Source organism: Calonectris borealis, chromosome 15 (assembly GCF_964195595.1).
Source record: "Calonectris borealis chromosome 15, bCalBor7.hap1.2, whole genome shotgun sequence".
Classification (NCBI taxonomy): Eukaryota; Metazoa; Chordata; class Aves; order Procellariiformes; family Procellariidae; genus Calonectris; species Calonectris borealis.
The window spans coordinates 20,107,337-20,132,143 of record NC_134326.1 but is presented as its reverse complement, the minus strand read 5'-3'; the positions used below and the strand labels follow the sequence as shown (position 1 = coordinate 20,132,143).

At 45.9% G+C, this 24,807-nt stretch overlaps 1 long non-coding RNA gene across 1 annotated transcript in view; it reads right to left on the bottom strand.

Moving 5' to 3' along the window:
• Nucleotides 1-2,359: 2,359 nt before the first annotated feature.
• Nucleotides 2,360-24,807, bottom strand: part of LOC142088833 (uncharacterized) — a 45,822-nt gene continuing 23,374 nt past the window's right edge. The window contains exons 4-5 of the long non-coding RNA XR_012676028.1: nucleotides 8,104-13,250; nucleotides 2,360-5,939 (exon numbers count right to left, since the gene is read on the bottom strand). This is a non-coding gene — a long non-coding RNA (uncharacterized LOC142088833). The remainder of the gene's footprint in view (nucleotides 5,940-8,103; nucleotides 13,251-24,807) is intronic.

The following is a 24,807-nucleotide window of genomic DNA, read 5'->3' as shown; positions in this document are numbered from 1 at the left end:
CCTCCGCGCTGCTCCGCGGGCCGCGCCGGCACACGCGGCCGCTCTGGAGGGGCGAGCAGCGGCTGGGCTGGAGATGCGGCTGCAGCAGCAAAGCCCCGAGGGGGGTGGTGTCCCCCACCCCAAAACTTCGCAGAGTTTCCGCGGAGGGGAGCGGAGCGGATCCTGCCCGCCGCCTGGGTGACCCCACCGTGTGCTCCCCAAATGGACGCTTTGGGCTCAGGGTTGCCTATTGCCAGCTGTTTCCCCAGGATTAAAAACAGCAACAGCGCGGCTGTCAAGATAAAAACCAGTTTCTTAAATTAAAATAATAATAATTGGATGGAGCGGTCTATACAATGTACATCTTCCCAAACTCTTAGAGGCCCTACAGTAAAACAAACTGCCAAAGTTGTCTTGCACCGTTTTAAACCATTGCTGCAGAAGATTAAAATTCACGTTAAAGATGGTCTTTCAATCCGCCATCATCTCTTAAATTCATTAAGCTGGTCAGCTCTAAAACTGTGAGTTATTGGTTGTTAAAAACCATTGGGACCACAGCTAGAATCACCACAACTAAGGTAGTCAGATGCTCCCCCCTGTACATCCCTGTTCTGACTCCTTACAATTTGCTAAACTTGAAGAATTAGGCTCCAACTTTCTGCCTTGGCAGCCTGTGGTGGACGTTTTCCGAACGCTCCAAGTTCTTTGGCTCTTCCAAGGATGAAAGCAGAGGAGGAATGGCGCATTGCTTTGGTCATTCTTGGGCTTGTTGAGGTTTTTTGTTTTGTTTTTAGGACTGTAACTCTGGAAATAGGGTCTTGAAATTTGGCATGAGGCAGCCTTTTATGGCCTTTTAGATAAACCCACCCAACTGAGTCATGTTATTGGGCTTTGAAGAAGAGCAGCTAACAACACACAGCAAAAACATGCCTGATTCTGGCTGCTGAAGTCCCTCAGGATGCTGCTCTTGGGGCACCTGCTCCCCCAGTGCTCAGCGAACCCACCAGGGAATGGGAAACTTCAGCCCCTAGTTAAAAAAGCCTTTCCTGGTAGTACAAGAGCGGTGGGACTCACGAGCACGGCTCCTTTCTGTTGGTCCCCCCAGCCCCAGGTACCTCTGCGGACGCTGGCCCCGCCACTCCGGCACCCAGCGGCATTCGCTGCCAGGACTTCACCTACGGATCCTACCCCACCTATGTGCACAGGCTGCGTTAAGGGATATTTTGAAGGTCGCTGTGTTACCTGGTCAGAACGCCAGAAATGTCCAAAGTGAGGCATTCTGTACCAATTTGTGGAGACTTTCTTGTGCACACATATTCTAATGCAGTTCTTAATTACATTGTCACAATCCATTTTCCATACGACACCTGCATGCCATGGACCTGCTCCGTAAGTCAAAAAAGAAACAAATTTTGGCCAGATCCTGATCTTATCTGCAGAACCAAAAACTGCCCATGGAACAAAGCAAGGGCTGGAAGACATGGACACAGTCCGACAGCGAGGACAGGATAAAACTCTCCCAAAGAGGAGGATTCTCTCCTTGCCCTTGCCACAGGCTTTGTAACACTAACAAAGCCATTAAACCAAACTTTTGGGTGCTGACGGTTGTATTGCCCACGTTGCGGGTGTGTAGTTTGAAACCTTTAGCCTGAATTGCTGACATCCATCTTAGTACAGCTGGAAGCAGCGGGTGCTGTGCTTGCATGTATGAAGTGCTGTATCATGTTAAATGCTCTGAAAAAGCAGACATTACGCTTCTCAGATGGAGTACCCTGAATTAGTCAAAACTGACCTTAATCCATCCATGTGTCACCCTGATCCATCTTCATAACGGGTGTTTGGGGAGGATTAATGAAGGTGCTGAAGCACTGATGCAGCGTAGTGGAAAGTACCGTAGAAAAAGCCAGGAGGAAATTAATAATTCTGTCTTCAGAGGAACCTGCCAACGTCCCTGCTCTGGTCCTGTACAGCACACTACAGCCTTATGACCCTTCTGGCCATTTCTCCAGGATTTCTGGACAATACCTCTAAAGGAGGTCACAGCACGTCAAAATCCAGGCACGCACATCAGTTCCTCGGTGCAGATGGGTTGTGCGCAGCAGGTCTGAAGCATCCTTAGACTCAACCTGAATGCATTTTTGCTATCCAGAAGATGAGCACCTCGTTCTGCTTTGAAAACTGCACACAGGAATATTGGAGCTGTATTTTCTATTGCTGCAAAATCCAAAAGTGGTCAGATATGTGAATAATGTGCTGAGCTAAGGCCTAGGATCATGTGCTGAACAATAGGAACAAGCCAGCATTGCTGAGCCCCTCGCTGACCATCTCATGCACTGCACGCCATAGCGATGCAGAAGAAAAAGGGTACCTGAACATGCAATTAAAATCTTGGTCTGCTTCAACAAAAGGGCGTAGATTAAGTTGCACTGGCCACAAGAATTCGGACATTTCTGCCTTATGAGTACTTTCCTGGGCAATAGCGATCGCATGCTTAACAGATTTTTGGCTACCGTATATGCACGCTTATACAAAACTTGCATACAAATGCATATACGTAACGTATACATATAAAATACACAGAGATAACACCTGATGGATGGTTCTACAGAAAGGTCATGTATATGATATATATGATACTCAGTTTACATAGTATGACATTTATGTAATACTTATGAAGAGCTCTGACAGGGTGTTGTCAGCTGGCATTTGCTAAGAGAAGAAATAAATCTAATAATAAAAACAAAAAAAGCATTTTGGAAGAAATAATACTGCACAAATCCTCTAAAAGGACAGAATTGTCTACACAACAAAGGCTCGGCTGATTGATGCTAAAATAAGCAGTTATGCAACAAGTAAGAAATACAATCTCCAGGGAAGAAACCAGCAACATTTTCCTTTCATCTTCATTCACCGGTTCTTATTTTTGCATACCTAAAAGAAAAATATAGGCAACCTTTCGATGGTGAGCAAGTAAGTAGAATTAACAGACATTTTTAAGTGAAGGACGGAGTCTGCAGGAGCTTCGTGCAAGTTCTGTGGAGTTAAATCCCGTCGCTAAACATGAGTCTCCCAAAGTGCCGCAGAGCTACTGCTACCACTGCCCGTGCCTCAGGGCTGCTGCCGTGCTTTGGGGGAGCTGTCATGACTAGGTGCCAATACGTTGATTTTAGGGGTGAATTGGCTCACCATAGAGCTATGATTACGAAACTGTTAAAACACCTTCAGGAGAACAAGCATACAAAATAGTTCATCTCCCAACACTTCGGTTTAATAAAACTTCTCAACCGGACTTGAAACCAGTGAAAATCTTGGTGCAGACAGATCTGACGGGAGAGGAAGAGGAAAATCCAGCGGCCTTTTTGGCATCAAATTTGATTACTGTAGTACATTAGCACCAGACACACGGATAGAACAGGGTTAAGGGAGTGCAAGTATTCCCCAAACGCAATGAAAATTCAATGTCATTTTGAAGACCCTTAGAAACAATCTATTTAGTAATGTTAGCTAGTGAGAAACCACGTGGAAAGCTCAGCTCCCTCAGCCTGCTCCCGCAGCGATACCCACCCGGCCCTGAAGCTGGGTGCTGGAGGACCCCACAGGGCAGGGAGATGCTCTGATGACAGAGAGCTCGTGGAGATCCTCAGAAACACCACACAACATGGAAACAGTGCAGGAGGCACGTGGCTGCTAATTTACTGCCTTAGATAGCCTCTTCTGAGACCTCTGGTAGCCAGAAGTCGTCAAAATAGCCTCATGGCTACTTTAATTTCTATCAAGGACCAGAGCTCTACGCAGCCATTCCAGGAGGGGAGCGCAAAGATGATGAAAATCTTGCTGCATCTGTATCCCAGACAGGGTTGTCCAATATCCCAGCTATAATCAGGATATTTAGTTTTTATTAAAATATGTGTTAATTTGGAAAGTAGTAAGCAGATGCAGTAGAAGGAAAGAGAACAAGCTCTGTTCTAAATTACAATAATAATCACTCCCATCTTCGAGAATGAACTACTACAGAAAGATCAAGGGAGAGATGGCTGCTATGGTCATTATATAAACTAATCCCTTTTCTTTCTCATTCATTCTGCATAATTCTTTCCCTCTCTGAAGCTAAGGAAAAATACTATATTTACAGGAGAAGAAAATTTGATTTGGCAGATCAGTGGATAGTGAGATTTTGTTTGCAGTCTCAATTACCTTCAGTAGCTAGAAATTTGGTATCAAAATAAACTGTAAACAACAAAAAAAAATAGATATAGCATTACAAACATCCATCTCTTGATGGATAGCTCGAAAATTCTCTATGTTCTAGCAACAGCTGCTTTAATATCTTTCAAAGAAATGGCAGCCTCTCTCTGTCTGAAGGGATTACCTTTAAGGAATGCATCCGTAAGTGGTTTTGTGCAAAGATGCTCACGTTCTTGTAGGTTTTGTGCACTGAATTTTTTCTGCCAAATTTCAAGATTCCTTTTTTGTTGTTGTCGGTTTCTCTGGTTTCTCTAAGTTCATTTCTATTACAAAGCACATCTAATGTGGCACATGTTTCATCCAGTCCCCAGACTGCAAGAACTGGGGCTTTCAAAGGGCCTTCAAGGGTAGATTTGGGGAAATAAGGACCGTCAGTGGTCAGCTGAACCGCTTCAGTGCTGCTCCTGCGACAGGAGACCTGTTGTAGCTCCTCATGCTTTGGACAGGTCCTTGGGCATCACAGCAGACTCCCCTGCAACACACTTCCCCACTTTCATTCCTTTGCTCCCTGCCTGTTGGCATTTCAAACTTTCCATGTTCCATGCGGTGATGGCATAACACGGCTCCTCAGACCACTCCGAGTTTCAGCGTGAAGATGTTTGACTTCTATGGGCAAAGTCTGTAGTTCTGGGTGATGGACAATGAAAATAGTAGATTTGGAACATTTAGAATAATTCAGTTGGAAGGGACCTGCAAGGATCAGCTAGTCCAACTGCCTACGTACCTCTTCTCTCCCTGGTGAAGGGCTATCCCAAAGGCAGGACGTGCCATTGCAAGCCCTTGTCCTGCCCATTCCCACCCTGCAACCGGGGGAAGGATCCGTCTAGGTGTCAAAGCGGTCGTGTTTTACTCCCCTGAGGAGGCCAGCAGAGCTTTCCTCCTCCTCCAGCTGCCCTGGCTTGGGAGGGAGGTTATCAGCCAGGTGCCAGCGGGTGTCTTACCTGCAGATCCCACCACAGAACACACAATTACTCTCCCAATTAAAAAAAAAAAAAGAGACATTAAAGATCTGAGTCACAATTCAATGCGCCATTTGAGTGAACGGTACATATGCTAAACAATACACGCATCAAGACTGCATTAATCCACATTTCGTACGGATTCCCTCTAGACGTTCAGTTTATAACCGAGTTGGCTATTTCCCTGTATTTCTCTGGAGTTGGAGGGTGTGAAAAAGACATTTCCATTTCATTGACTAAGTTCCCAAGGGGAGAGTTTATGAAAGTGCAAGTGCATAATTTACTGCCTGACAGGATAAAGATGGTATCTGATTTAAAAAAAATAGTGTACCCTGAAAAACAAAATTGCTAGAACAGACATTTGTTTTCCGTAAGTACCGTATTTTAGAAGCATTTAATTTAGCTTAGAAGCACTGTTAAAAATATATGCATTGTAAATTGCAGCTGTATAACATGATATTTATCAGATAATGTCACTGAATAGTCTCCTGTTGCAATATAAATGCCAAGGCATTTATAGAAAATAAATGTTGAAGTAGAGAGCTTTCTTTTCAAAGTGGAAAACCATTATCTCATCCAAAAGTCATAAATAAAATGATGAGGGTTTGCTTACAGAGTTGGTTTTAACCATTGGGGGGCTGACACAGACACCCCATCACCTGAGCAATATTCCCAAGCAGCGAACTTAGCCTGGATGCAGCAAGGAGAGAGGGAGGCACGTGAGATGCAGGACTGGTGACAACGGTTCTGAAAGACCTAAGAGTAGCCAGAAGGACAAATCGGCTGCTAATGCATTTGAGGAAAAGAGATAAAGATGGAAAGTGAGGCATTTCTTGAGATACTTCACACAATATCTATTTCAAGAAAATTCATCAGGTCTGATTATAGCCAGGACCCAATACAATATGCTTGAATACCAGCTTTTAAAAAGGGTGCCTGGAAGCTGGCTCTTAAAGCCACATTTAGTCACATAAATGCATGATCTGATTTTCAGAGGATGGAGCACCTGGCAGTTCCTATCGATTTCTTCAGGATCTGGATCAAGTTGTGTATGTGCAGCACTATTTATTAGCATAAGGTACAAAGGGCTATGAGAGAGGGACAGTAAATAAGATTCTGGATCCAAGATCTCCGCCTTCTGCTCCTCTGAAATTTGAGGATATTGATCTAGTCTTTTTGTCTCCTGTTAGAATGGGCCTCAAATGAGGCTCATGCTGCCATTCACGCAGATCAACAGAGTGCTTTGCTGAGCAAGCCACTGGCCACGTAGGCAGCTGGGTCCCATCCCATGTGCTTTTTGCACCACAGGTCCATTGCCGAGACTGGAAAACACCGCTCCAACACGACCGGGACCCACCACAGGAACTGCCTTCTCCATTGCTGCTGAAGTGCGATTGCTGGAGGTGCGATGCTCAGCACAGCGTGCAGGGGAGGAGCGGAGGAGCACCCGCTGCACGAACACCTGCGGAGTAATGCCGCTAATTTCATTTCAGTCAGTCTGGGTTTGACATAGCCAGATAATCCACATTTTATGGAATTTGTAATTTTGAAATCATTTTTAGGCTATGTAGTTAGGAGCAGAGTCTGCCATAAATTCAAGAAAGCTGCAGCCATAACATTTATTTTGTTATGTCTATAAAGCCAGAATGGCCACACTGCCATCCATGGGCATGCAGTCATCCATGGCAGCATGGGAAAATGAGGGCATTTGAATTTCGGTCACAAATCAGACACTTTTCTGATTAACTGTGGAAGCCAGAGTGAGTTCACCACCCTCACCTGCCTCCAAGAGCAGCCCTAGCTGAAAGCTTGGGCACTGTTCTTCTAAAGGAAGGAACAAGATTCCTGCAGCCCTCTCCTGGCTTCGTGAATTCATCCTTTCATGGTTCTGCTCCTCCTTTAGCCACTTCTTGGATGGCTCCTATGGTCTCTTGTCTGCTTCTTCCTCCCTCTATTTTCTCCCTCTGCTACCCGCTGCATTTTTCGTTGGACAATCCAGTCCACTGATTCTCTTCAGCAATCATATTTATACCAAATTGCTGGTTATCTGCCTTTCCACGCTCGCTCATCTCTCTCCAGTGCAGAGCACGCTTCACTCTGCCCCATAACATCACACCCCGGGCAACGGAGTCAAAACCAAGACTGGATGTGCTGAGCTGAGCCGAATCCCTCATTCTTCTCACCCAATGTCCTCCATCCACTCTCCCAGTCAGAGGAGCAACGCGCGCCTGGCACGGCTCAACTGATATGTTGTCAAAAGCACTTTATATGATGAATGATATGATGAATGCCAGAAATGTGTCTAAAATAACTTTTACATACAAGAAGTGGCTGGATGGATGAATGGGCTGCTGATTCACTGGCTCATCAGCCATGGAGGGGAAGTATAACACACCAGCAGGACAAGTTTCTGGCCACATTCAGAAGAAAATACTTCACTACTGGTAGCTCCTTGCAGAGGGGATCCCCCACTGAGCGTTGCCCTCCTGCGAGCACAGAGGACCTCGAGGCTGTACACCATATTTGTAAAATAACACAGCAACGAGAGAGGGGCCGTCATCTCTTAGGGTAGGATTACAGCCCCTCCGCAGAGGATGTACCAGCTATTTATTTGAATCTACCTTCGCCCTTTGAAAATAGGCCACTCTTAACTAGTACTGCCGGGCTGCTGAGCAGCCCCACAGCCATCTGAGCCATTTTCTGGTGAGCTCCACAGATGACAGACAACCATCGAAGCAACAATTCTTGCATGCCAGGACTTTTAACACATTGTATATGCAACGCATACCCCCTTTATAGTGGTTATAATCTTCAAATCAATCGTACCTGGCAGCGGAAGTTTAACATTAATGACTTTCTTATTATGGATGGGAAAACCTTTCAGAGCTAATGAGCAGAAACAAGACCGCTTAGCTCCTACCTGAGGAGGTGACTCCACGGTCATGACCAACACTCGGAGCAGAGCTGTAGCAAAGCTTGCTTTAGCACAGCAATTCCAGAACAGTCAGTCCGGCAGGCTACACCGCCTCTGCCTTCGGAGCAGAGACCCGAGTTCAGAAAGGGCTGTAAGGATCTCAACTCATGCCCACCTAACAGCAGGGAGGAGACAGCGCGTTACCCATCACGCAGACATCGACCCAGATGCATCACCCTTCCCTGCAATACAAGCTGGGACTGCGGTCCCAGGGGAAGCCTGGCTCTCCCCAGCCACCGCACAGGGACAGCTGCCGAGGTGTGAAAGGGGGGGTTCAGTTTAATTTTATCTTGACAGCCAGGAGAAAACAGGACTCTGAGTTACACATTTAATTTCCAAGCTGGTCCCGCAGGGCAGAAGGAGCGGGTGAGCCAGGGAGGGTGTGCACCCTGGCTGGGGCATGCACGGCATCGCACGCTGCCCGCGGGTGGTGGCATCTGCCCTGGCATACCTCAGGGAGCGGCACGCCAAGCCTGGCTGCTGGAGGAAAAATAAACAAATACAGTGAGTCACAAAGGCAAGCGACATATGACGGGGACAGGTACTTATGCAAATAGACTGTTAACACCCAGCCAGACAGAGCTGATAAGCCTCCTAGGCCAGCTGGAGGCTTCTTCATCCTGCTGGGGGGAGGAGAAGGAGGACAGCTTTAGGATAACAATAGAAAAACCGAAAAGCAAGAGCAAGGCAGCTCCGGGAAGGTTGCACAGGGCTGCCCGGCTTCGGTACCAATCTGCTGCACCCTGCCATGCCAGCGTGTTGCTGCGCTGCTCGGCACCAGCCGGGTGCTTCCAGAAGCATCCTCCCGTGCCAATGTGGGTTAGTGTGTGCCGTGGTGCCCGTCACCGATACCTCCTGGGGGTGGTGGGTGCCTGCCAGCACACATCTCCCCGCACACCTGCAGCAGCAAGGTAATCAATCACACAGCAAAGTTTCTTAGATTTGTGAGGCTGCAGCAAACGGGGGTGCAGGGGGAGCTGCCTTCCCCCAGTCTTGTACTGTCCCCATAACTCTCCCCCCACTCTCTGCTGACCAACCCCCTCCAGAAGCATAAATGAGAGGCAAGTTATCCTTCTGCAATGCTGCTGGGGATCCCCCAGGAAGCTTCATATCTGGCCTGGCTGGGCTGCTGATAATCAGATAGAGGGGGTTTAAAATAATCAAGTCTAAGCAGCTGAAATCCAAACTGGAATAGGTAATGGGGTCAGAAAAACGCTGCAGCCAGGGCACAGCCGGAGGGTCTGGGGGGCCCGATGGACACGGCACCACGCACTCGGGGCAGGGCGAGCCAGGAGCTGTGGTGCTTCTTCAGGATGCTGCCCAAAAACCAGAGCCTCCACATGTGCTTTTCTGGCACTGGGAAACCTGTGTGAAAGACCCCACGTGTGTTTCACATGGAGCCCCAGAGAGCTGAGTGGCTCCTTTCCCCCCCATTGCATCCATCACCATAAGCCTGAGTTGCAGAAGAAAGGATTTTGCTGCCCCAGAGCTCCGGTCCCGGCACTGCCAGCAGCTCAGAGGATGCAGGACACCTCTCTGCTCCTGTAGCATCGCCACGCACAGGCTCCCGGTCCCCGGTCCCCCATCCTGTGCCGGCTCTGCCGACACCTTCACCTGCCTTACCCATGGGCAAGGAATTGGGGACAGAAGCACCAAGGAAAGGGGGATTGCTAAGTTTAGGGAACGTTTGTTTTGCCCGCCACTCAGTTTTCCAGCTCGCGTTAATGACATAATGCTCCAACACGAGAAGCCAAAGTTTGCCCTTCCTGTGGTATTCCCTTAGGAAAAAAATATTACTACAATGTAAAACTGAAAATTGAAACAGCCTGGCGATTCACCAGAGTAAATGCCTCTCCCTTTTCCCTATTCAGTGAGGTGGAGATGAATGTTGTGAGGTTAGAAAGAAAAACTGAAAAAGCCTTTAATTAATCCCTGGAGGCTAAACTATGCCAGATATGGACAGGATTTCACCTCTGCCTCCTTTTTGGAGCAAGAACATGCTGCTGTCTTCCTGCTGCAGCCCTTTCCGGGGGATTCTCCAGTCCCCAGAGGAAGATCCAAAGCATTTTCCAAAGCTTTTTTTGGGGGAGAGGGTGGCTGCCAGGGAAGCCTCGCTGCTGTCCCAGGGCAGCAAGGAGACCAGGAGCCCCCTCCGGCATTTCCCAGATCAGCGCAGACTTTTGGAAGCTCCTACCTGCTGGGAGGAAACTTTCCAAGTTCAAGGTCAGGTTTGTTTGTCTTCCATCCTGACAGACACAAACTGTTATGCAATATTCAGGAAGTCACTTTTATCAGACTCGATTCAATTTATAAGATTAAGAGCATGGAAAAACAAATACTAGTGCTGGATGGAAAGTGCTGGCACTAACCGGGCCAACGCTTTGTTTGGACAAGGATTGTTAATAGGGTATCTCTTATTTCCACAAGTCAGTAAGGGCAGGATGCAATACGTGCTGCTTTTTATAGGGGGCTGGTGATGACGAGAAGAATTAACCCTTGCTTAGAGAGAGCAGAAACTCTAGCATTAAGTTTTTTTTGAGAGCAACTTCTGCAGAAACAGCTCCAGCTCGGGAGCATCCCATGACATAAAGCCAGAGCTTGACGCCCAGCAGAAGGCAGAAGACTGCAGCTGCATTGCTAGCGGTACCTGTGCTGGCCAGATCTGCTTGGATATAGCCACCTTAGTGCCAGGCAGGAGCGTGGCTGCAATACGGGTAAAGGCTTCGCTCACTAAAATCCGGACTTGCAAAGTAATGGGTAAAATATAGAGCATGTGCAATTTTCACAGGGATCGACAACAGTTGGCACAGCCAAACGACCTTGTTCAGAAAACGCACTGGAAAAATGCACTGGAGAAAAGAAATGTTAACTTACAGAGGGAAAACAGTACCAAGGACCCAGGCTGGCCTTACGTCTGATCTGCAAGTCCTGAAGTCTTTAAAGAAGAAAAGCACCAGGAACTGCAATGGAGGAGCATCGATCGTGCGTCCCACGGAGCGGAGGCCCATGCCGGAGATCACATCAGCCACAGTCCAGAAAATGTATCTGCCTTCTTGACACTTTTTCCAACCAAGGCCCTTATAAAGTTTCAATAATTGCCGCTATTGAGACTAGTTCAGACCAGTGCTGTCTATTGATATAGGAAAAAATGTAGTTTCCAGCACTGCGAACTCCCTTAATTCAGTACCATGTATATGTATATAGATATTATACACAGAGAAAGTTAAAACGTAGTAATAAGGAGCTATGGAGTTTGATAATAGCTAAGGGAGAACCTGGGGTTTCAAAGAAAACTATTAGCAATAGCAGATTTGCAAGTTCAGCTATGGGAAGGACCACAAAATCTGAGCTCATGCTATATATCTTCCTTTTATTGACCGCTTTGTGGGGAGCTGCATTTCTTGTTGAAGTTGGGAGCTGCAGACTGCACTCTGTGCTGATTCTGATTATAAAGTGGTTGTAATTAAACCTCTGGAGCATTAAGTTACCATTTTAACCAAATGCCTGCATTTTATCTTGATGGGAAATTGAGAGCAAGATACAGATTTTCACAGTAAATAAAAACTGTTGGCTGTTTCACAGATAATCCGTTTCCTCAGCTTATATATGAGAAAATCCTCCTGTACGGTTTCTTCTTCCATTTTCCAAATGCACACACTCCTTGAGGAAGCTCAGAGCAGCACTGCCAGCTTCTGCACACGGTTCAGGTGTAAAATTATAATTATAATGTGGCTCCTTAATAACACTTTTAATCCAGGGACCAGTATCCTTATCTCCATGTAAGAAAACAGAAGCACACAAAATTTTGCTCCAGTGATAAAAGTGGCCAAGGCCAAAGTCAGGACCAGCACCCAGGTTCACAGTCTGTGCACAGCTGTATCCACCGCCTGGCTCTGAAGTAGTGATCTTACCTACAAACTGATATTCAAGATGCAAATCTAGTTTATTCTTAGGCTCAGTTCTGCGATGACAACCACAGGTCTGTGTCACTGCAACACCTGTAGCTTAGGAATTGGGCAAATACAGCCATTTCAGGTCACGTAGATACAGACTAGCCGTCTAATGGTGGTTATTTTCACTGCATACCAACCTGAGCCCACTTGAACAAGCAACCTAAACAGGTGAATCCCCTAAATCCACTATTTTATTGCAATTAACAGCAATATATTGCTGGAGCAAAATCCAGATCCTCAGCAGCACTAGCAAAAGGCTGCAAGGCTGCAGTGTGCGCTGGCTCTGTTTCGTGCAGGCAGTGGCGTTAAGTGCTTTGGGAGATCAGTTATTCTGATAATAAAACAGTTGCTTGTGCAGACGATTGGGCTCAGTCGCTTTCAAAGCACAGCCGTTGCCACAAAGGCTTTCATCCTTTGCTTTCGGAGTAAAGTGCATCCTCCCTGCCCAGAGCAGCAACAGGTTTACCACAAAATACTTGCAGCATTTGATGTCTGCAGAGGCAGGTATTACTCACCCAGTTGCTTCTTATGCAAATGCGCTATCATCACTGGGATAGCAGGGCGAGGAGTCTGTGAATCCAGGGCTGCTGGAGATGCCCATCCTTGTGTGTCATCTGAGCCCAAAGTAAAGACCAGCTGCAGGGCTCGTTCAGGGCCATATTTCTCAGCAGATAGTCTTCTTGCAGATCTGAAGTTGACTTGCCCCGTTATAGCATCAGGAGCTGGTGGGTACCAGAGTCTGAGGCTGCATCACTTCACCTTCATCATCATCACTCCACTGCCAGCTGTGGAGTGGAAATAACAGCTGTCACAGCACATAGTGTACGTCCACAGAGACTTCTGCAAGGCCTTGGGAGAGCTCTGGGCTGCACAGCTGCCTTGGAGAGAGCTGTCAGCAGGAGATGCCTGGAGCACACAGACCTGCTGCCTCCCCGGCAGGCATCAGCTGGGCCACGTGAGGCCAGACGTGATCCCGAGTGTCACCTCCCGGAGACCCTCCCCAGCAGAGTGACACTAGCAGCACGGCTCCTCGCGATCCCACCCCGTCCGCAGTTCGGAACTCCTCACGGAAACACAAGCAAAGGTTGTGACGAGGGTTTCTCCAGATAGAAATGCAGTTGTTGCTGGTGTGGTTGAGAACTAAAATAGAGTAAGATGGCTTCCAATTTGAAAAGGATCACAATAAAGTCACTTATTTTGGAGAAATCAGTGTTTGCTCTTGAAAGAGTATGAATTATTCTACTATTCATATCTAAAAGAAAATGAAAACTAAAGGAATTATTGCTACCGATGTCTCTGGATCCAGGATTTCACACCTTCTTTCCATCCTACCATACTGGGATATGAGTCTAACTGATACAAATCCCCCACCCATATCCAACTGTTCTACATCCTGTTTTTACACTCCAACATGAACAAACCAAAAAATCAATAGAAAAAAGAATTTTTTTCCAACCAGGCAAATGAAGGAAGGAAAACAAATCTACTTATTAACATTTCTAGATGTAAATATTTCGGGTAGGAAAAAGAAATAGCTGATTGTCTTCTGCATTTGATGGGACAAATATAAAATATCTTCTTTGAAAGACTCATCTAGGCATTATTCTGCATTCTGATGTTAAGGGAAATGTTACTTGATTGCGTCTTCTCTCAGGAATGGGTAAACTGGTCTGGTGGTTTGGAAAAATACAAGTAAGCATCTATTTTTTAATTATTATACTTTTTTCCACAGACCACTGCCATTTTTGATTTGAGTGATAGCCAGAGTTAGAAAGGATAAACCACCACAAGACAAAATTTTCTCAGAGTATTTTTCTATGAACTTCTGGAAATAGCAAAAGAAACTTTCTTTGGGTGTAGCTGGTGCCAGATGAAGAATGAGGCTGACTGAATAGCCAGGATACCACCCGCAGTCACCTACATTTTGTGACACTGGGTAGGCCACCAGAATCAGTAATGATATAAAAATAAAGATCCATTAATCAAAGAATAAATTGGATAAATACTCAAATAACTCAAAAAGACTGCAACAGTTCTACAGAACAGCTCAGACCCCCGCTTTCCACCAGTAAGCCAGGTGTAGGCAGTCTGCTGCCATCCTCCCTCTTTCCCCCCCTTCTCACCCAGGTGATACCCCCAATCCTCCCACTCACTTAGGCCCACAGTCTCATCCACCACATGCACAGCCTGGATTTCTTTGGAATCATGTCTCAAGCTTGCTCTTTTTCTTTTTAACATCTCTAAAGCCTTTTTCTTAAAAAAAAAATTCTCCTCCAAGCCTCCCTCCCCTTACATCAGTTATTGTAATCTTCAGTGTTAGCAGCTGCCCTCAAGACCACATCAATTCATTCCACAATAACACAGGTCCTTCGTTTACATAATTTACAAGCTTCTTGCCTTCTCCTCTTTATTCCTATTACCCTTCCACATCTCCTTTTACCTCACTGAACCAATAACCCACCTACCATACGGCCAGCCCATAACCTTTGCCCCGCCAGCCTCTATAATCCGTCTGTCAGCTTCTTCCCTAAGCACAGACTCGTTTTCTCCCCAGCTTTCTTTTAAGCCTGGGAAAACCTTCCCGATAAAATCTGAACAGCCACTCCTTTCTCCTCCTTCAAAACTATCCTTACAACTCACTTCTGCCAAAAAACCTACCAAACACAACCTTGGCTATGGCTGGGCAACTGATGAACTAAGATTTTCTTTCCTCCTTTCCTTGCTCCCTACCTCCGCTCTCAGCTAAGCATCAGCCAAACGAAATTACATTGGTAATTACCAAAGAAGGGTCCTTGCCTTATATATGGATATTCTTGTATGCTGTATCCCCATGGTTATTAGTGCCTGCAGAACATAAGACCCTCAGGGCAGGGATTGCCTTTTTTTCCTGCTTTTGCAAAGCAGCTAGCACAACCGTGGCTCAATTCCCTGTACCTGCTCCCAAAATACGAACTGATAACAGCACATTCCCTGGAGGAGAGGTACGGCAGGGCTGGGAACCACCACTGAACTGCAGTTGTCACTGGCACAGAACGGGAGGGCGAAGAGAGATCAGACTAATTGGACAAGAGTGAAATAAGAGAGCACAGAGCACTGAAACTGGTGATACCGTGTGTGGGAGCAAGTGACCACCAGCACTTCCAGAAGCTCCTGCATTTCTGTGCTCCAGCCCATCACAAAGCTTTCGGAGTTAGAAGCGTCCCGGTTTCCCTATACTTAAAGCAAACTTTGTTTTCAGCAAAAACCAATGCTTTCAGCCTTCACTTCTAAACCAAAACCATATTATGATAGCTAAAATGTCAGAGCTAATTAAGAAGAGGAAGCTGCACATAAACCAGCCAAGATGTGCATCTGCCACCGAAGAGAAAGCGCCTATTTTCTACAACCCTCTCCAGGAGCCGGAGCACACAGCGAGTCTTCTCCTAGAAGCAGATAGCTAGCTGGCAATTTGGTCAACCCTGAATTATATGCTGGAGTGCTAACTTCCCTTGTGGTTGCAAAAAAGAAAGGCTTTAAAAACACGATTTTAAATGATGCCCAGGGGTATATTTAAAGAATAGCTAGCCAGATTCCACCCCGCCTGCCAGAGTGTCGTCGGGCTCCAGTGGGGTTGCACAGCAGATAAGAGAGCACGGCGTTTGGCCAATTGGTTTTAACCATCGTTATACAATATTGATGTCATATTGACTACACATATATATTCTGGCATATCAACTGAAATTACATTGATTTATTAAGTTGATAGCGCGCGCCGGTGCCAAGCTACCAGGTAATTGATCAGCTGCCTGGGCTGAACTTCAACATGTAATTTCCAGCGCAATTTGACTGATCAGCAATACCATAATTGGTTGCAAATGTCCTTCCTTCTATTTGTTTTGTTAAGTGGCTTTTTCATTAACACAGCAGAGCCAAGTAAATAAATACGACTTTACTATTGGACTGAAGGCAGAGAATAGTTGAGAACTGGATACAGACCGGGACGGGACTGTGCGATATTGTCAAGCCAGCACTATTTTTTTAATACATTCTCCCTTTTGCTGCATTTAGGGCCCTGGTTGCTTCAGAAGAGCTCTTTTAGCAAAAGGGATGTGGCCAACACTATGCTCAGTAAACCGCAAATTTATTGAATTTATGCCCCCAAATACCCTAAGTCAATAGGTTTATTATTATGCCAAGCCTTAATGTCTCTACTTGGAATATGGTCCTCAGATGTCCCTGCTAAGAGAGGAAACCAAGTCAAGTCTCTGGGAACAGGCTTCTCTGCTCTGTAGCAGCACCCAGGCATCTGAATGAGCTGGCAAACTCAAAAGTGGGCAGAGAGGCTTTAAGGGAGGTGGCACCTCCTCCTCCAACCTGCTCTAACACCGCAAACTAAGCTGAACCAGGCGGCGGGTCCCATCTCCAAAGCCCCAGCTCAGATCTGCTACTGCAGCGTGCTCGCAGCCCTGCACCGTTACAGGACCACAGGGACTGAGCCTTGCTATTTTAAAGACCAGGAAGTGCCAGGTATGGTCTGAGGCTAAGTTGCAAAGTTCCTGAAAATACTGACTCCAGCATTGCATCTGTAAGCAAGTGCCACTATTTGAACAGAAGGGTAGAAGTGTGCTGCTGTGGCACCAGCTATCCCATCAAAACATCACTGGATTATCACATGCCATTTCTGATTTCCCATAGATATATAAAACATTGTTTCCTGGGTGTGTGATTCCTCAGTACATGTTTTTAATGCTCTTTCCATCTCTTGTTTTAACCTATTCTATCAACGTCAGCCCATTTCTGGCTATATTCTAAACATTTGTAACTGTGTCAGACCAGAGGATGAATATGGTTATCTGGCGACTTCACAGCAATGAAACGCTATTACAGACCTTTCACACTGAGTACCACGACACATTATAGGATCAAAGGCAATAAAAAAAAAATGTCAAAAAGAATAAAGGCATTGAGTCAGGAGAGAAGAACTAATCCATTATTTTCAACTATTTTCAGTAGTTTAGGACTTTATACCTTTGATACACTTCATCCACTGGACTCTGCCAAATAGAACCATTGTTCTTCTCCTGTTAGTGCCCTGAAAATATCTGGCAATGGCTTACTCCAACGTGAATAAAATTAAAGACTAAGCTACTTAACCAATGTGTGTTCTTTGAACTATCCCATTTAAATCTCCAGGATACCAGCACATTGCAAACAGGCACACTTCGTTAGCTGATTCTTAAACCTGTCCACAAAAGAAGTTGGGATGGAAGTGTTCAATACCTTTTTTTTTTTTAAAGTTTTTCCTGTTGCAGGCTTCGAAGGGCTCTGGACTGCAGCTACACAGACCTGCAGAGCTGCCTGGAGCACAAGCCCCGCAGCAGCACTGGGAATAATGCAGTTTGACTGAAGAGGCAGTGGACAAGGCATCGCTCCATACCTGTTCAGGGCATACGTGGCACAGGGCTGAGGTTTGCGATTTCTGTATATGCTTTATAAAGAGCTTAGCAGAGTCATTACTCAGCAAATAACCAAAAGAAACAGGTTTGTAATTGGTTTGTTCAGACAGTTGTAAATGATTAGCATTTACTATGCCCTGGTGCATGTACAACTCAAGAAAAAACACCCTTCTTGTAAGGGCCTGTCCTGCAACTTCTGCTCAGAGCATTTGCTCCTATGAGCGGGGTCACAGAAACCATCACGATTATTAATGTGATTAAGCAGCAGGCACTCTCCCCCTGCATTTAATTTTGAAAGTGCTCTTCAGTGCCCCAGTGCCTGGATCATGCCAAGCCCTCACCTCCCTCCCATCCCAACGTGGCTGCACAGCAGGCTCCTTCCCACATCACTGACTACTTCTGTTCCTTCAAACTGCTTCTTCTGAAGCCTGAATCCCAATTTCACAGGAGCACAACCTCCCCAAAATCTAGGGCAATGCTCCCGGCAAAGCACATGGCAAACCAGAAGATTGCTTTTCATGCAAAGCACAATAAATCTGCCCCGACTGATTGGAGGGCATGCATTAATTGAGCCTTGAATTTTTTCACCCTTAGCTTTTCATGGGGAAGGAGGTTGGTTTGGTTTGCAATAGTTCCAGAAGTTAGACGTGAGAGGGAAACGCGCACCAGTTTTCAATGATCTGTCAAGGGCAGCGGCTGCTTCTTGGCAGGAGCCTGTGCTGAAACACCAGCGAGCATCTCTTCCCTCCCAGCACAGCACTACTGCCAGTGACTAAGCAGTTTCTATAAATCAAGCTGCAGCAGAGTTGAGAAGCCTAATAATAATCTGAAGATGTAAAATAATAATAATATGGTGGTTTTAATGTTAAGAAGGTCACAGATAAGTGTAATAGGCATTCTGATGTTGAGACTTGTAGCTTGGTTTCGAATAATTTTAGCACTCTATTTGATGTCTACTCTTACAGCATTAGAAACTGGAATTAAACAATGCAATTAAAACACAAAGCTGTAACCTGATCTTATTTTCTACTTCTAGCCTCACTGCTTCACCTTTTCCTCCGAACCCTTCGTCTCTCACATGTTAAAAGTAGTTGCCATCGCCTATTTGGGCTTTGGTACCAGTTTGCCTGCTGAGACACCAGCAGTGCTCCTGCTCCCCATCCCACTCTATTTAGCAGCGTTCAGTCGAGGCCACCACAGCAGCTGGGTGCTCACAGGGCGGCTGTGAACCAGCAGCGTAAGGGTGCGGACGTCCTCTCCAGTACCATAAACATCCAAGGCTTTTGCACAATGCATCCAAAATGCCTGACAGTGCCTCTACAGCTGGCACAGGACGAGCCCTGCTTACTCCTTTTGCTGTAACTGTCTCATTATTACCTTGTTTATATTGGTACAACTTAATCCAACTAATTACCATCATGAACTGCAGCACATTAAGGCCCTGGCTATAAAGGACTATTGTACTGCACTAAATGTAATCCTTCTTAAAACGTCCTGTGTTCGTACCTACCAATTTTCCAAGATTACATCTGTGTAACACATCGACACCGAAGGCTTTGCAGACCTTTGATGTACATATGCTGAAGCAACTGTCTCCAGAGCAGGCACGGCTTTGCACTGCCGGCTCTTTTGGGGCAGGAACAGTTTGTTACACGTATGTTCAGTACCGAGCAGTACCAGACACCGTGGCTGGAAGTAATAGACATTCCCAGAGCAAGATTAATGAAAACCTTACGAAATGCTATCTCCATATTGCCATTGCTTTAGTTTTATCAGGAGAAGCCATTTTCCCAGCGTTTCCAATCCGATCTCAAGTGCAGCGTGGTTCAGGACAAGGCAAGCTCTCCCTCTCAACAAAGCTGAAGCATCAGCTCTGGATGTTTGTCAGGGAGGGTGGGGACCAGGGCCAAACACCTCTGACACAGCTCAGCCCAGGACACATTTCAGCTGTTCACATTAGCCAAATGAAGTTGTTCCTGATGGCACAAAAAAGCAGGTGCTTCGGCAGTGCCCAAGCTTTGCGATGGCCTGCTGCGCAGAAGCGAAGGAGGGGCAGTATCTCCGAATGCATAAAAGCATCCCACAGCAGCGGTATATCCATCAGCTGTGGCAGCTTAGGGACAGATTCCTGTGTCACCACCAGTCCTTTGCCCAGCTGTCATCCTTTACTGCTTGCATACACCATGCATCCCAAAGCTATGCCATCATTAGGGAATAATAATGAAGAACTCAACCCACACATCACAGCATAACAGGTCACCACCAGAGTACCCTGCAAAACAACATCATGCAAATAGTCCAGCCCCTACAGCAAATAACACATCACACTTCAGTCAAAGGCCTGAAACTTGAACTGGTGTTACTGGGGAGGTCAGCAAGAGGATCATACCTTAGAGCAAGGCCACTCTAATAGCAAGCCAGGATAAAAAGAGTTAAGTTTGAAAATAAGACTTGGTGATTCTGATGATACTGCTGAGCTCTGGGGAGCCTGGGACCATCTGCACCCAGAAGGAACCATTTTCATCACACAGCCTCAGGTTTTGCATAACTCAGATTTGAATCAGCACTGTATCCAGCAACAGCACCGTTAACATTCAGGTGCACATCAAGTCCAGGGTGCAAGAAATAATTTTACTGGAAAATAATCCAGCTTCATGCCACTTTGGTGTGGTGGTTAACTATTACCACACATTATTTGTAGATGGGGAAACTGAGGCACAGAAGGAGACCACTGTGTTCGGTAGCTGGGAGATCCTGCAGCCTCATCAGGCCAGTGGGAAGAACCCCGCTGCTCCATCGCACGATCCCACATGTGCCCAGGCAGCTCCCCAGGGAGCCTGCACCCCACTTCTGCCCTGGGTTCACAGGAGCCTGGCTCTTCTGCAGCTCAGCTGCTGATTGAGACCAAGTGTAGCTGCAAGATTAATCAAGCCCTCCACCTCCTGTTAATCCCCTGCTCTGCCAGTAAGTACACCACCATTATTAAGCTCCTAAAACCCAGCCTAACTTTCAGAGGTCCTGGATATCTGCATTGAGTCCAGAGACATCTGAGGATCCTCAGAACTGCTGAAAATCAGGGCACTATTCTTGAATCAATATTTATGCCCCTTAATAATATATAATCTTAAGCAAAGAGAATAGCAGAAGTCCACAATACACTATGTGAGCTATAAACTTATATGAAGGTGGTGTTATAGTCAAGGCATTGCAGTGGGTTATAGGAAATCCTGCAGAAATCACTCAATTTCTGTGTGCCCTATTTCCACATCTGTGAAATGGGGATAACAAGACATCATGTTGCGAGGTGCTGAGCCACGAAGAGTTATTATGGGAGCTGCAGAAGTTGCTATAAATACCTGAAGAACGAGGGCATTCAGTGTTACACTAATAGAATACAAAGTCTATAAAAGCCTTTGCATTTTAGAGATGAAGGCTTGAGATAACAACAGGAAGCTGAAAAAATCCTCCCAGACCTTTGTCCGCAGCCACTGATGTTCCCCTGCAGACCAGGGCACATTGATACGGTGGGAAGGCAGTATTTATTTCCTACAGAGATGGGGATCTAAGAGCCCTCAAGCTGGTGACTGGTTGAACTTAACTTTCACAGGGAGAAGGTTATAGTTGCAAAAGTAAGCAGCAGGGCTTCTGAGCTCACTTTCAAGTTCAAATTAGGCCAGGTTTGGAGAGACCGCAGAGCATTTTACCACTCTTGGCCTGGTCTCTTAGCTTTCTCCTGAAGTCAGGCTACGTCAAGTCCCCTTCACATCACCCAAATGGTTCAAAAAAGCTTTAGAAGAAACCTGTCCCAAGCTTCCCACAGCAGCTCTAGCCCTTTCCCTACGGCAAAAAGGTGCTCAACTCCCGCATAGCTGTGACCTCCTATTCCTTGGACTTACAGAGACTGCCCTGCAAGATCCAGCAGATGCAGATGAAGACAAAACAAATGCATGAATCTTAAGGAGAAGGGAGGAGAAAGACCTGCCCCTGCACAGGTGGTGCAGCAAAGCTTGTCTGGAATCATGAACCTCCCTTTAGGTTAAAGAGTGTTTCTGTGGGCAGCTGCAGCTGGCAAGTCTCTGCAGCACAGCCCTAAGCCAGGGAAGCAGGAAAAAGCAGACTCAGACAGCAGCAGAGCTCCACCTGGTTGTACCTCCACTCCTGAAGGAGTGGTCTTCAGCCTCTCCAGCTTTGTGAACCCCTAATATTTCCCCTAAGGGGTGCAGGAGGTTTGCTTTCCTTAGTTACTCTTCCCAGACCCTTGGAAGGAGCCCATGGACACCTCTCCACTTACCACAAGTGAAAAATTTCTCTGGAGGAGTCTCAAGACTCCTGTAGATCTCTGAGGATCAAAAGGATTTTGAAGGGCTAATCCCCTTTCTCCTCCAGGGCAATCACCATCCCTGAGTAGGTTAATTTAGCAAAAAAGGCAGCAAAGGAACTTCATGTAGGGTTTTTTTTCCCCCATGCTGTGCTGGTGACTGTGATCAGAGGCAAAGAAGAAAGAAGTGGGGAAAGCTGTCAATAATCCCATCTCACTGCTATTACCATCATCTGTCCTGTATATTATGTTGGCAGCAAAAGGGAGGTGCCTCAGGCAGAAAAATACCATGAAAAGTATTTTGCTACCCCTGACCTTGTCAAACAATATTTGTTCCTGGCGAGATGTTTCATTTCTCCAATTCAGCTGTTTTCGCAACAAATGGATCTACGCCTTTCGCTGGGTGCTTCTGCAGGTTAAAAATTGACTGAACACACTGATTTCATGAGCCCTCTGGAGCTGTCGCAGCTTTATCAAAGCTGCGATCAAATGTATTTATTGAGCCATATGTGTGAGAGAGATTAAGATGAATTGTAAGTCTCTACCCATTAATTGCAGAGTTGGCCTGACTGCCCAGCGTGAGCTTCTGCACGTGCCAGTCAGTGGGACTGGAGAAATGAATATACCCAAATAGAGCAGCCGTGGTTAAAATACACTGGACGAGGTCAGTTTGAAGCACTACCCCAGTGGAGCTGCTGCCCAGCTCCCACTCACATGGGAAACGTTCAGTAGAAGGGAATGAGAATTCAGACCACCAGGCAGAGCTGCTCTAGACTGGTGAAAATCAAGTGCCTCAAAGAATGAAAACAGTATAGACCATAATGCACCTAAAAACCAGGCAAACCTCTAAATTACAGTTGTCAACATTCACCCTCCAGTGAAAAAATGATGAATTTAATTATTATTCTCAGTAATATATTCACATATATATGACCAGGAAAATTTCTGATCTCTAATGCATTAGAACCTGAATAAGCTACATGCTGCAGCAATAGCCTCTGCAAATGAGGCTCGCAGGTTTCTTGGGAGCATGTTCTTACATGTTACAAAATGGGGCATTTAACTTTGAGTGTCCCCCTTAGTTAAATTTTAAAATTATTTGATTGGTCTTCTGTATTGCAGTTATTTTATATATTTAGAAATTTTTTTAAAAGTTACTTGGACATTGAAGATATCCTAATAGGATTTTTATAAGTGCCTCAGCCTCTCCAGTCAAGTGACACACTCGGGTTCCCCACCTGTAATATTTTACACCTGACATTTTACCTGGAACCACAGCAATATCCACTCCAGCACATACTCCAAGCCTCTTATTTGGCCACGTCCTCTGCCTTTCTGGGAACATACTCTGTCCTTCTCCACCTGCTCTTTGTCCCAGATCATGACAACAGGAGAAGGGATGTTTAGGCAGTACAGACACATCTTGCACACCTACACTGCATTTTTCAGAGGCATTGTGTGCTGGAGCCACTGGAAAGATGTTAAAGATTTCTATGTCATTCCTCTGCACTTAATTCTTATTAATTTGGATATATTACTATATGAAAGACAATTTAACTGTAATATTGATTAATTAATGGTCAATTAGTGTTCATTAAGGTGAAGTGGCAGACTCAAAACTGATAAAATGTGTGTTAGATTTGCTAGAAGAGGTCACAGATGCTCATAAATCAGCAACAGTCAAGGGAGACCCGAGTCCTACGTGGGTAAGTATATCCAGAGCTGCAGCCTGGGCAAAGATCAAGACTTAAGCCAGTCCCTAAGTATTGGAATAACACCTTTGCGGGGAAAAAAATCAAGGGAACAGACATTTGCCTGTGTGCCTGCCACCGTATCTCCTGCATCCTCTTGTGCAGCATCTGGAGCTGGCCACTGCTGGAGGCAGGGTAAGGGAGCCAGGTGGACCACAGTGTGATACAGCTTGAGACCTTATATACTTGACAAAAGCCAACCTCAATCACATGCCTATAGTTAGGAAAGAACCAGCTTTTAGAGACCTTGACTGCAGAGATACTTAGTTACATCAGAACTAAAAAATGACCTCAGTAAGAGTCCCAGCTTTACTCCATCCTGCACTTGGGAAGAATTGGGAGCAGGGAGGATGCAAGGGGCAGCCTCACGCTCTGCAATGGAGCAAATGAAGAATTTGGATCTAAAAGCCTCCAGACTCCGGGGAAGTTCAGGTCCAAATCTGCACTTTCCAACTTTACGCTTCACCCTTGTGTGATATCTCATTTCACTTGGCACTGCTGTCATGTTTTTCAAGAAGCAGACATGGAAACCTATTGGTTTTGGTTCTGTCTAACATTCTGGGAAACGGTTCAGAAACCTGGAATTTGACTGAGACTTATGTCTAAGCTCCACCGAACACTTCAAGCACAACCATTAAAGTTTCACCCAGTTCTCATCTTAAAGCCATGGATCCAAACCTCACCCCTACCCAGTCGCTTGTCACAACGTGGTACTGCGCTCTCTTCGAGGTGCCTCTCCTTTAAAGAAACATCTATTTCTACCCATTTACAGAAACTGCCAGCTTATTGTTACAAACCCAAAGCAGAATCAGGCACATCTGGCTACAGCTCCGGTATTCTGGTTAAAACACTTCTGAAAGCCTGTGTGGGGCTCGGGGTGGCTTTGAGGCCACCACAGCTGCTCCTGGCCAGCAGGACACTGGCCCCAAACTGCCCCACCTCCCACCCAGCCCTTTCTCATGCACCTTGAGTAAGGCTCCAGCTATGCAAAATCCTACAGCAGTCTATTTAAGTGCATGTTTAAACTTCCAGCACATGCATGTTTCCTCTTATTTCATCAAAGACTTGAATTTCTTTTTGGTGACATAATTTGTCAACACATGCAGTTCATAACAGAAAAAAGGTTGATCAAAGAATAGCAGGTAACTTATTTACTGCGTGATAGCAAGCTAAATTGCTGCTATAGCTTTGTA